Source organism: Pan troglodytes, chromosome 2 (assembly GCF_028858775.2).
Source record: "Pan troglodytes isolate AG18354 chromosome 2, NHGRI_mPanTro3-v2.0_pri, whole genome shotgun sequence".
Taxonomy (NCBI): domain Eukaryota; kingdom Metazoa; phylum Chordata; class Mammalia; order Primates; family Hominidae; genus Pan; species Pan troglodytes.
This window is the reverse complement of record NC_086015.1, coordinates 163,198,726-163,210,457: the sequence shown is the minus strand read 5'-3', so window position 1 is coordinate 163,210,457 and position 11,732 is coordinate 163,198,726. Positions and strand designations below refer to the sequence as shown.

General features: G+C 45.0%; 1 long non-coding RNA gene across 1 annotated transcript; it reads right to left on the bottom strand.

Moving 5' to 3' along the window:
• Positions 1-746: 746 nt before the first annotated feature.
• On the bottom strand, positions 747-11,501 carry LOC742082 (uncharacterized). Its single transcript, XR_679289.4, has 3 exons — positions 11,406-11,501; positions 5,277-5,553; positions 747-991 (listed from the first exon to the last, which is right to left on the bottom strand). It is a non-coding gene; the product is annotated as an uncharacterized LOC742082 (long non-coding RNA).
• Between the last annotated feature and the right edge of the window lie 231 nt (positions 11,502-11,732).

Genomic DNA, 11,732 nt, shown 5'->3' with positions numbered 1-11,732 from the left:
AAAAAAAAAAAAAAAAAAATTGGGCGTGGTGGCAGGTGCCTGTAATCCCAGCTACTTGGGAGCCTGAGGCAGGAGAATCTCTTGAAGCTGGGAGGCAGAGGTTGCAGTGAGCTGAGATTGCACCATCGCATTCCAGCCTGGCGACAGAGCAAGACTCCATCTCAAAAAAAAAAAAAAAAAAGAGAGAGAGAGAGAAAAGAAAAGCCCAAGACCTCGGGGCCATCCCCAAACCTACTGTTATCAGATTTTGAATCTATCTTTTTTTCTCTTAAGAGACAGGCTCTCACTCTGTTGCCCAGGCTGGAGTGCAGTGGCATGGTCATGGCTCACTGCAGCCTTGAACTCCTGGGCTGAAGTTCCCAAGTGGCTGGGACCACAAGTGTGTGCCACTATGCCCGGCTAATCAATACTTATTTATTTTTGTATAGACAGAGGTCTCCCTGTGTTGCCCAGGCTGGTCTTGAACCCCTGGGCTCAAGTGATCCTCCTGCCTCAGCTTTCCAAAGTGCTGGGATTACAAGCGTTGAGCCACTGCACATGGCTGAGTTTGGGATTTTAACTTGCTTTCCAACACATCCTCTCAGCCAAATGTTTCCCAAACTTAAGTCATTTGCCTTCCATTGTCATGATTTTTCCCGTACTCATATGCCAGGTGAAATGTGATTTCCTCAATATTTCTTTAAATTCATAACTAATATAAATGGAACATTGGTATCATTTGCCATATGAAAAGGAAGTCAAAAAGAAACATTTAAAAATTTATTTCCAGGAATTTCACCTAAAACAATCTTCTATATCATTCTATACTTTGGAAAACAGTACTTTGGGAGTTCCTTCTGGACACTGTGCTGTGATTCAACACCACATTCCCGGTTTGAAATTTAGTTCCTTTTCTAACAGGTGTCTGTGTTTCATGCAGAACTTCCATAGTTCCTTTTGCTGAAGATGCCTTAATAGTGATGCATGGTCTCAACTAGCCATTGGTGTAGGCCTGAAAAAAGAGTGGAGACCAGAAACATCTTACAGTGCTGATAATTATTAAAGAAGATTCTAAGGCCGGGCGCAGTGTCTTACGCCTGTAATCCCAGCACTTTGGGAGGCTGAGGTGGGTGGATCACGAGGTCAAGAGATCGAGACCATCCTGGCCAACATGGTGAAACCCCATCTATACTTAAAATACAACAATTAGCTGGGTATGGTGGCGGGTGCCTGTAGTCCCAGCTACTCAGGAGAATGAGGCAGGAGAATCACTTGAACCCCAAAGGGGGAGGTTGCAGTGAGCTAAAATCACGCCACTGCACTCCAGCCTGGTGACAGAGCGAGACTCCATCTCAAAAATAAGTAAATAAATAAAAATAACACAATGTCCCAACTAGGACTCTTTATGGATCAGAAATTTTAGATTGACTAAACAGGCCTGTTGTGGTTTTTTGATTTTTGTTTGTTTGTTTGTTTTGTTTTTGAGACGGAGTTTCGCTCTTGTTGCCCAGGCTGGAGTGCAGTGGCACCATCTTGGCTCACTGCAACCTCCACCTGCTGGGTTCAAGCGATTTTCCTGCCTTAGCCTCCCAAATAGCTGGGATTACAGGCACGCGCCACCATGCCCGGCTAATTTTGTATTTTTATTAGAGACAGGGTTTCTCCATGTTGGTCAGACTGGTCTCGAACTCCCGACCTCAGGTGATCTGCCTGCCTCAGCCTCCCAAAGTGCTGGGATTACAGGCGTGAGCCACCACATGCAGCCCAACAGGCCTGTTTTAAAGTTGCTAATTGAAGGGTAAAATATAGAGAGCAAAAATCAGTCACATCCATAGGAAAGGCTGAATTCCAAAACAACTGATAATCAAAAACCATTTCCTTTTGACAGATAAAGACATGATGGGAAATAATGATCCATAATGATCGTAATTCTGTGTCTTGGAAAACAGACATCAATGGATGACTGGTGCAGAGCACTCCTTCTGCATCATTACCAGTACTTACCAGATCATCTGTCCACATATAACCTGATGGATACCATAGAAACAAGTTAAGAAATGATTCAAAAGTTATTCAGATAAGTAGATGTATGGAATACCTAACAGATCCCTAATATCATTACATTTATGCAGCAAAATAAAAATTCTGGAGGAGAGAGGCCGGGCACGGTGGCTCATGCCTGTAATCCCAGAACTTTAGGAGGCTGAGGCAGGTGGATCACTTGAGGCCAGGAGTTCAAGCCCAGCCTGGCCAACATGGTGAAACCGTATCTCTACTACAAATACAAAAATTAGCCGGACTTGGGGACGCGGGCCAGTAATCCCAGCTACTTGAGAAGCTGAGGCATAAGAATCGCTTGAACCCGGGAGGCGGAGTTTGCAGTGAACTAAGATTGCGCCACTGTACTCCAGCCTGGGTGACAGAGTGAGACTCTGTCTCAAAAGAAAAAAAGAAAAGGGCTGGGCGCGGTCGCTGATTACAGGTGTAATCCTAGCACTTTGGGAGGCCGAGGCGGGCAGATTGCCTGAGCTCAGGAGTTCAAGACCAGCCTGGGCAACACGGTGAAACTCCGTCTCTACTAAAATACAAAAAATTAGCCGGGAGTGGTGGTGCATGCCTGTAGTCCCAGCTACTCAGGAGGTTGAGGCAGGAGAATTGCTTGAACCCGGGAGATGGAGGTTACAGTGAGTCAAGATAGCACCACTGCACTGGGTGACAGAGCAAGACTCCATCTCCAAAAAACAAACAAGCAAACAAACAAATTCTGGAGGACAGAAGAAAGAGAAGAGTGGGTTAAAACTCCTTTGATGTCCAGCTACTTAGCCCCTTGTGATGCTTTTCAGAATGATATGATAACCAACACTGGGTTGTGTGTGTTACTTACTGGGAAAGACGTGAAATATAATCCAAAATGTAAAGGATGCAGAAATCAAATCAATCAAGCTTCTGCACTGCTAAAACAGACCAAAGCAAACCAATTCCACTCCTGGCTGAGCACACCGACTATTTGAAGTGTTCCCACACTAGCTGTGCACCCCACTGACCTCCAGGGATTTGTGCTGTGGGTGCCTGTGGAACCAGAGCCAGCAGCTCTGCTCCAGAAGCTGGGGCTTTTGTTTTGCTTAGTCAAATCTTTAAATGTTATAGTGATGGGACAATTATGTTTTTTACTCCTCTGTCCCCAGCTCCACCCACCCCACCCCCAAAACCAGTTTATTTATTTATTTAAAAATTTTTTTAGACATGGGGGTCTCCCTATGTTGCCCAGGCTGGTCTTGAACCCTTGGGCTCAAGTGATCCTCCTGCCTCAGCCTCCCAAAGCTCTGAGATTACAGGTGTAAGTGACCATGCCCAGCCAAAATCAGAGTTTTTATTCAAGATACAACTTACATTATCTCAGTTTTCTGTCCATATAATTTCCTCAGAATCCATTTCAACCAAAAGTAATTTAAATTCCCACTGGTTTCTCTGGATACACTTCAATATAACTATTTTATGTATTATTTTTTGAGACAGGGTCTCACTCTGTTGCCCAGGCTGGAGTGCAGTGGTGCAATCATAGCTCACTGCAGCCTTAAACTCCTGGGCCCAAGAGATCCTCCTGCCTCAACCTTCCAAGTAGCTGGCTACAGGTACACACCACCACACCAGGCTAATGTTTATTTTTTGTAGAGATGGAGGTCTTGCTAGGGGGCCCAGGCTGTTCTTGAATCTTGGTCTGAAGCCATCCTGCTGCCTCTGTCTCCCAAAGTGCTAGGATTACAGGTGTAATCTGGCAAACTTTATAATTTTAAAAGTGAATCCTTAATATCAGTTTCCTTTAAGAAAACTTTTTAAATTAAAAAGTTGTATTAATTGATAATATACAATATCAAGATACAAAATGATGACAGTTAGAAGGGTTAGATTGCTTGAGTGGCAACTGAAACTTTGACCTTGGGAATCCGCATCTGGAATCACACACCTTCTTTTCTTTTGCTACCAGCCCCGCCTTCCAGACTGTTTTACTACTTCATTGAGGCTTCTAGACCCTCACCTCCATTTTTCCGAAGTCTTATTTTTCTGCCCTCTCATAGTTTCACAGTGTTTCATGTTTCAACCTGGGACATGAGTTTACCGTTGACAACTGTTTCCTAAGAGCTTTCTAACCTCCTCACCATCTTTGCTTAAATCATTCTCCAATCTGGAAATGACTCAGCATTTACAGAACTAAGCTAGTGGTTTAACTGCCTCTCCTCATTGAATAACATATTTCCCTAACAAACCCTCTTATCACTATGAGTTTGTTGTTGTTGTTGTTAGAGATGGGGTTTTGCCATGTTGCGCAGGCTGGTCTCAAACTTCTGGGCTCAAATGATCTGCTTACCTTGGCCTCCCAAAGCACTGAGATTACAGGTATGGGCCACTGCACCTGGCCTTATCACTATGTGATGGACAAAGAACCTCTGAGAAGCTACTCCACTTGCTCCAGTCTTCATCTAGGAAAGGGTGAAACTGAAATCTGAGCCCAACCTTCTGGCTCTAAAGTGTGTGCTCTGACCCAGACTACACAGATCGGGCTTTCCCTACTGGCTTTATTCTCATGGCTTTACCAACTTGCATTATCCTCCTAGTTTACTTACCTGGTCTTCATCATACTTTACACACCTGACCTTTACATCTGGCCTTCAGACTTAGCTTTCCACTTCTGGTTGTACCCACTGTTCCTTACCCAACTAGTGGCCTTAACCTTCTGGTTTTACCAATCTGGCCATAGCTTCCTGACCTTGTCCCCCGGTCTTACCCCCTAGTCTTACCTACCTGTTCTTACTTACCGGGCCTTAACCTGCTTGCCTTACCAGCCTGTTTCTATTAACCTTCTGGTGTTACTCACCTGGTCTTAACCTCATGGTCTTACCCACTGTGCTTACCCACCTGGTATTATCCACCTGGTTTTGATCTCCTGGACTTAGCAATTAGGCCTTACTCACCTGGCACTAGCTTTTGGCCATACCACTTTGCCTTACTTACCTAGAGTTTCTACTTGGCCTTATCAGCCCCCTAGTCATACTCACCCAGTCTTATTCTCCTGGCCTTGCCCACTTTGCTTTAACCACCCTGCCTTAACTGGGTGCTCTGTCCATCTAGCCTCATACACCAGGCCTCAGTCACCTGGTCTTACTACCTGCTCTTAACCTTGTGGCCTTTCCCTCCAGCCTTTCCCCCTGCCCTTATCCAGCAGGCCACATCCACCTTTGGTCAGTGACTGGCTTACAGGTCCCCAGCACTGTTATCTTTGCACCAGAGCCCACTCTCACCTAATCTCCGTGTGCTGGTGCTACGTCAAGTGTGGTGGTGGTTAGGAGTCACCTTCCATATGAGGCCAAGTGTTCTCGCTCCCGTTGTCCTTGAAGTTGCATCTCAGGCTTCTGGGCATGGCAGAGCCTGCGTTCCTGTGACTCGGCTGAGGCCGGTGTGATGGAGAATTCCTGGCAGCCTCCTGGACCTGGTCTCTCCAAGGTCAGATCTTGAAACTTCTGGGCGCCCATGCGAGTGCCTGGCCTGGTGTGCCAACTTGCTCTTGGTCTGCAAAGCCTGTGGACACATGGTCAACATGAAACCACCTTAACCCACTTCCCATCAGGTCTCGTGGGAGGGATGGGGCAGTGCCTGGAGCACAGAGAAGCTCAGGAAAGGGCAGTTCAACTGGTTTCACTGTGGTGGATTCCTCATGGGGGTCTTTCTAGCCCAAACTGGGTGTGATCCTGGGATAGTCAAGAGCTCATGGGAAGCTCTTGTTTTTCTCATATCTTATAGGAATGTGGAGTTTTCAGGAAGTCCAAAAAAGTGCCCAGTGGTCTTGTCAGGCTTTGAGTCTTGGCCACCTGACTTGTTGCCAGTTCCCTTCACCCCTGGTGACCCCTAACGTTTATCTGGGGTCTCATGATGGGGTCAGAATTTGTTACTTTAGTTTCTTTTATGAAAGAGTGCATTTGGGTGTATTTGAATTGTTTATTTTATACTCTATGAAGTCAATAAACCCATTCCTATCACCCATCCCACTGCCTGAGCTAAGGGGCCTTCCACAGTTGACCTGGAGAGTTCAAGTGCACTGCACTCGAGTGCGCTTCTGGGTTGAAGCTGCCACCTGGTACTCCCAGAGCCTGTGCCTCTGAGGCTTCCTCTTAGGTTGTGGATCCGTGGAAGAGCCCTGCCCCTGGGAGCTGACATTTCCCTTAGAATAGGGACAGAATGGAAGGTCTTGACTTGCATTTCTGGAGAAGCCAGATAAGGCTGACAATTCCTGTAAGATTCCTTCTTAGGATGCTTGACTATGTGTTCATATTCTGTATTATAAACATATGCTACTTTTCATTTAACATTCTATTTTTGAAAATTTTCCTCTGTTATGAAAACTTTCTTGATTTTTAATGGATTCTCCAAGTCACAACCATTTTCTAGGAGAGTGTGGCATTTTGGTAACTGGAAGTAACCACAGTTTCAGCATTGCTCCAAAGACTTAGGCGTTCTTCTGGTTGTTGGTGGAGTTTGCATGTCAGTCATGTATCTGCTTCTGATATTTTATAGAAACATTTGACAAGGATGATTTTGCTAACATTTGCCTTGCACTTCTTCTAGATATTGTACTTATTATTATTATTATTTTCTGCAGGTTGGTCTAATTGAAGGCAATGGAGAAGTAAGTCCTTATAGATCAAAATCTTAGTTCTAGAAAAGGTGAGGGGGCCTGTTTTGGAAATACATCTATTCACAAATATATTGTTTGATGTATTTATGAATTTGATGATATTGAAGCCTCTCAGTACTCTCAATTACCCTTATGGGTAATCTTAGGGCTTATAACATTTAGGAGACACCTGCAGATCCACAACAATAGCTTTGTTTATTGTGATTTCTAAGTTATTTATATGATTTGCAAAGGTTCAGAAAATGTAGAGTAATGTAAGAAGAAAGAAGAAAATAAGATCACATGTATTCCTTCTGCCCAAAGATAATGAACACCTCACAGTGCTGTAGACTCTTCTAGGAGGCTCCTGTGTGGCCAGCCACAGTAATGCTGTTTATTATTTTATTATTATTATTATTATTATTATTATTATTATTTGAGATGGAGTTTCACTCTTCTTGACCAGGCTGGAGTCCAATGTTGCGATCTCCGCTTGCTGCAACCTCCGCCTCCCAGGTTCAAGCAATTCTCCTGCCTCAGACTCCCGAGTAGCTGGGGTTACAGGCATGCACCACAACGCCCGGCTAACTTTTTTGTTGTTGTTGTTTTGTTTTTTTTTGAGACAGAGTCTTGCTCTTTCCCCCAGGCTGGAGTGCAGTGGCGGGATCTTGGCTCACTGCAGGCTCTGCTTCCCGGGTTCATGCCATTCTCCTGCCTCAGCCTCCCGAGTAGCTGGGACTACAGGTGCCCACCACCACACCCGCTAATTTTTTGTATTTTAGTAAATACGGGGTTTCACCATGTTAGCCAGGATGGTCTCAATCTCCTGACCTCGTGATCCGCTGCCTCAGCCTCCCAATGTGCTGGGATTACAGGCGTGAGCCGCCGCGCCCTGCCAACTTTTTGTATTTTTAGTAGAGACAGGGTTTCACCATGTTGGTCAGGCTGGTCTTGAACTCCTGACCTCAGGTGATTTACCTGCCTTGGCCTCCCAAAGTTCTGGGATTACAGGCATGAGCCACCGTGCCCGGTCAGTAATGCTGTTTAAAATGAAAGAAGGCTCTACAATGGGGCCATGACGCACACCGCATATGAAGTGGGCATCTTCCGTGTCAGTAAGTTTTATGTATGTATTCTAATAGTTCTTGAGGAATCTGTATTTTTCTGTTCCTAGAGGAATCTAGGGAGGAAGTAAGGTGGAGAGGTTAAAGTCACAGCTCTTCAATGATCTTATAACTCACAGAGTTTCTGTTTAAGTCCTCAAAGTGACACTGTGATGAGCATCTGTAAATGTGTGTATTTGTGCTCTCCTGGCCACTTCCTCAGATGACCTTCTAGGCAGAATTGCCAGATCAAAAGGGTACACACCTTGGAAGCATTGATGTGGGATGCCTGTCTTTTTTTTTTTTTTGAGACAGAGTTTTACTCTTGTTGCCCAGGCTGGAGTGCAATGGCTTGATCTTGGCTCACCGCAACCTCCGCTTCCGGGGCTCAAGCGATTCTCCTGCCTCAGCCTCCTGAGTAGCTGGGATTACAGGCATGCACCACCATGCCCGGCTAATTTTGTATTTTTAGTAGAGATGGGGTTTCTCCATTTTGGTCAGGCTGGTCTCGAACTCCCAACCTCAGGTGATCCACCCACCTCGGCCTCACAAAGTGCTGAGATGACAGGTGTGAGCCACCGGCCAGTCTCATTTTTAAGACTGCATTGGTGTGGAGCTGTGAGTTTGTGCAAGACAGTTGAAGTGCAGTTTATTATAATATTGCTAAAGGCAAACTTGTGGAAAAGTCCACTTTGTCCTGAGAAGAACTGACTTGCAGGAGGTCAAGTGAGGTCCTTGACAGTGCTCTGAGCCATCCTGTCCACTTCCTATGTGTCAGGCAGACTATGAGCCCAAAGGTCTTGAAGTATTACGGTTTTAGGTTTCGTTTAAACATTAGTTATTTCTGATTTTTCTAATTGTTTGCATACACAATCTCTTTTTACTCTTAACAGTGAGACTCTAGTAAGAGGTCTCTTGATGCTTACTATAACTTTGGGGATGTTTGAAAGTGGTGACCGAGTCCCCCACCTGGTCTTCTGCCATGTCACTTGGCCCTGCTGGTCCATTTGTTTTTGGCCAGTGCCAGTTTGGGAGCCAAACCTTGTCACCTACCTCCAGCCCACCTTGCCCCTGGGGAGTCAGGTGCAGATGCTTCTCTGGGCCCTTCCCACTGTCCTGTTCTGATCTTTTACCTGGTGCAGGGCAGAGGGGCTTAGAGGACTTGACCTCATTATCTGAGCAAGCTCGTGTTCTCCCTGAAGCCTCCTGGTGCCTGGCAGGGTTCAGGTGCTGCAGGCAAGTCAAGGTGACACATAATATTAACCATCACAGGGCCACTTGTGCCTCTCTTCTTCTTCCTCCTGCTGCCGCAGATAATCCATTTTCAGATTTCCCCTGTATGTATCAGGGTTCTCTAGAGAAACATATGCATTTGTATGTAAGATATAGAAAAGATTCATTTCAAGGAATTGGCCTGTGTGATTGTGGGGACTGGCAAGTCTGAAATGTGCAGGACAGGCAGGAAATGTGCAAGAATTGATGCTAAAGTCACGGCAGAATTCCTTCCCTCTAAAACCTCAATTTTTGCTCTTAAAGCCTTCAACTGGTTAGCTGAGCCCCACCCCCATTATTGAGATATATGCGAAGTGTTTGTGCTTATGTAGACACACACAAATATATGCATATTAGTCATATGTGTATATGAGAATATATAGACAGTGCCTAGCACATAGTGGGCACTCACAAAAATCTGCTATTAGCCATGTGCGGTGGTGCCCACCTGTAGTTCCAGCTACTTCTGAGGCTAAGTCAGGAGGATCTCTTGAGCCCAGGAGTTCTTTGAGTTCAGCCTGGGCAACATAGTGAGATCTTGTCTCAAAAAAGAAAAAAAATATGCTGCTATTAGCTGCTATTATTATTGTTCTTTTCATTAGTTCAAACCTTTTCCCTTCCTCCATGTAACAATTGCCAATCCTTGGTTCTGGTTGTCTATAGTTATATGGAGGGAGGGAAAGATTTGAGAATAGTGTTCATATCTTTCCCTATATTTCCACATTTAATCCTGAGCCTGAGTGGAGGGTGAGGCTGTGTCAGGGAAATAAGGAGACATGGGAGTGAGGCCATGTGCTTGTGCTGGGCAGGACTGTGCATGGGGCGCACCTGTGAGGTCGAGTAGGAGAGACGTCGGGTGCTTCTGGGGGTGGAGATTAGATTTGCAGATTGGGGAGTAGGTTAGATGCCCTCCCTGGGCTCTCAACGTGGAAAGGAGGCTGGGAGTGGGCAGTGGGGCCTGGGGCGTTAGCAGTTGGAGGTGGGATGACAGAGAAGAACGAGAAGGCCCATGGAGAAATGGCATTCCCACTCCAGCTTTCTGCAAGGTTGTATCATTGAAGTTGTGCATGTGAGCCTTCTAGATGTGCAGGTAGAGGGGTAAGACTGGAGGAGCAGGGCCGAGTCAAGGCTGGGTAGGACTTGGGTGACACCAAATGAAATTAGTATTAAAGCCAGACTTGTGATTTGAGCTCAAATTCAAACAATTAAATTCTCTTTTATCCATTTTCAAAGACGAACAGGCTCCTTTGATGTGAAACAGACTGGTTGTGGACTCAGGAGAATTTAGAAAAGAAATTAATTGAGTTTGGATCTGTTTTACAAAATGTATGATTTTTAAAATAAATCATTTCTACTCTTTATTCAGTGTGTGCATTTCCTGACCTTTATTTTCATTTAAGACAGGACAACAGTTCTGAGAGCAGTTCTGGACGTAAGTCTGTTAAGTAAGATATTAATCTCCTTAATTACGGAAATTACATAGAAACCTTTATTTTTATTTTAAAGTAATACACACATCATTTATTAATTGTTGTTTCGAGATATATTAATTACAAGCATGGTTTTAGACAGCATTAGAAAAGTATTTATATGGTAAATAAAATAACTTCTAGTTGGCAAGGAAAGTTAAAAACAGGATAAGTTCAAGCAAGACAAGACTCGTGTCTGTGTTTCAGAACCTTCAGATCAGCCTAGAACCTTCTGAGACAAGGATTCTGAAAACTTTTAGTCTTTATTTGCCATTTTATCTTCAATGCTGTTTTTAAAAGCTGGTTCTCTTGCAACCCCTGGTCCCCCAACACTGCCCTGATAGGACAATTGTCTAGGCAGCAGTTGTGGCAACAGCTGGAACTGCCTGCACATTCTGGGCACTAGTGCTGGCATAAGGACCTTGTCAATCATGCTGAGCAGGAGTGCCTAGCTTCCCTTCACGCGACCCTCCCAAAGGTGGCTCAGATCTGGAAGGTCCAAAGCCCATCTCGTGGCACATTAGGTATGAACCCCAAGTGTTTATACCTACTTTTGAAGTAGGTTGTTGTCTACTTTTGAAGCCTTGCATTTTTACATGGTCCACACCCATATCCATAGCAAAATAATAGTTAATATCTGATAGCTAACACTTACCGAGTGCTTGCTGCCTGCCAGGCACAATCCCCACCTGTGATTTAATTTCCATAACTTTGTGGAGGTGATAATATTGTAACTCCCATTTAACAGATAAGGAAAGTGAGGCACAGAGAGACTCAATTACACACATAGAGGCACATGCTCAGGCAACATGTGGCCAGTGCAGATAACAGGAAAATTCACTGCTCTTCCCTCTCATAATACATTTTAATATTATGGAAATGTGGTCCTTGAAAAAGTGATCATTGAGCACTTACCAGGTGCTACGGATACAATTCCTCTGCAGCTTGCAGTCTAGTGGGGAGAGACAGGAAACAAATGCTAAAATGTGCAGGATGCCAGGAGTAGCCCATTCCCTGAAAGAAAAGGAAAGGGGAGAGTGGTTGTGTCAGGAGATTCTCTCTGATAGGGCAGCATCTGAGCAGAGACCAGGGGATATGAGGGGAGTGAGCAACAGGGCTATCTGTGGGGGAAGACAGTAAGTGCAAAGGCCCTGAGGCAGGAGCGTGCCTTTGAAAAGAAATGGCAAGGAATGGCTGGAGGACAGCAAGTGCAGGGAGGCTGGGAGGAGACGGAGGAAAGGG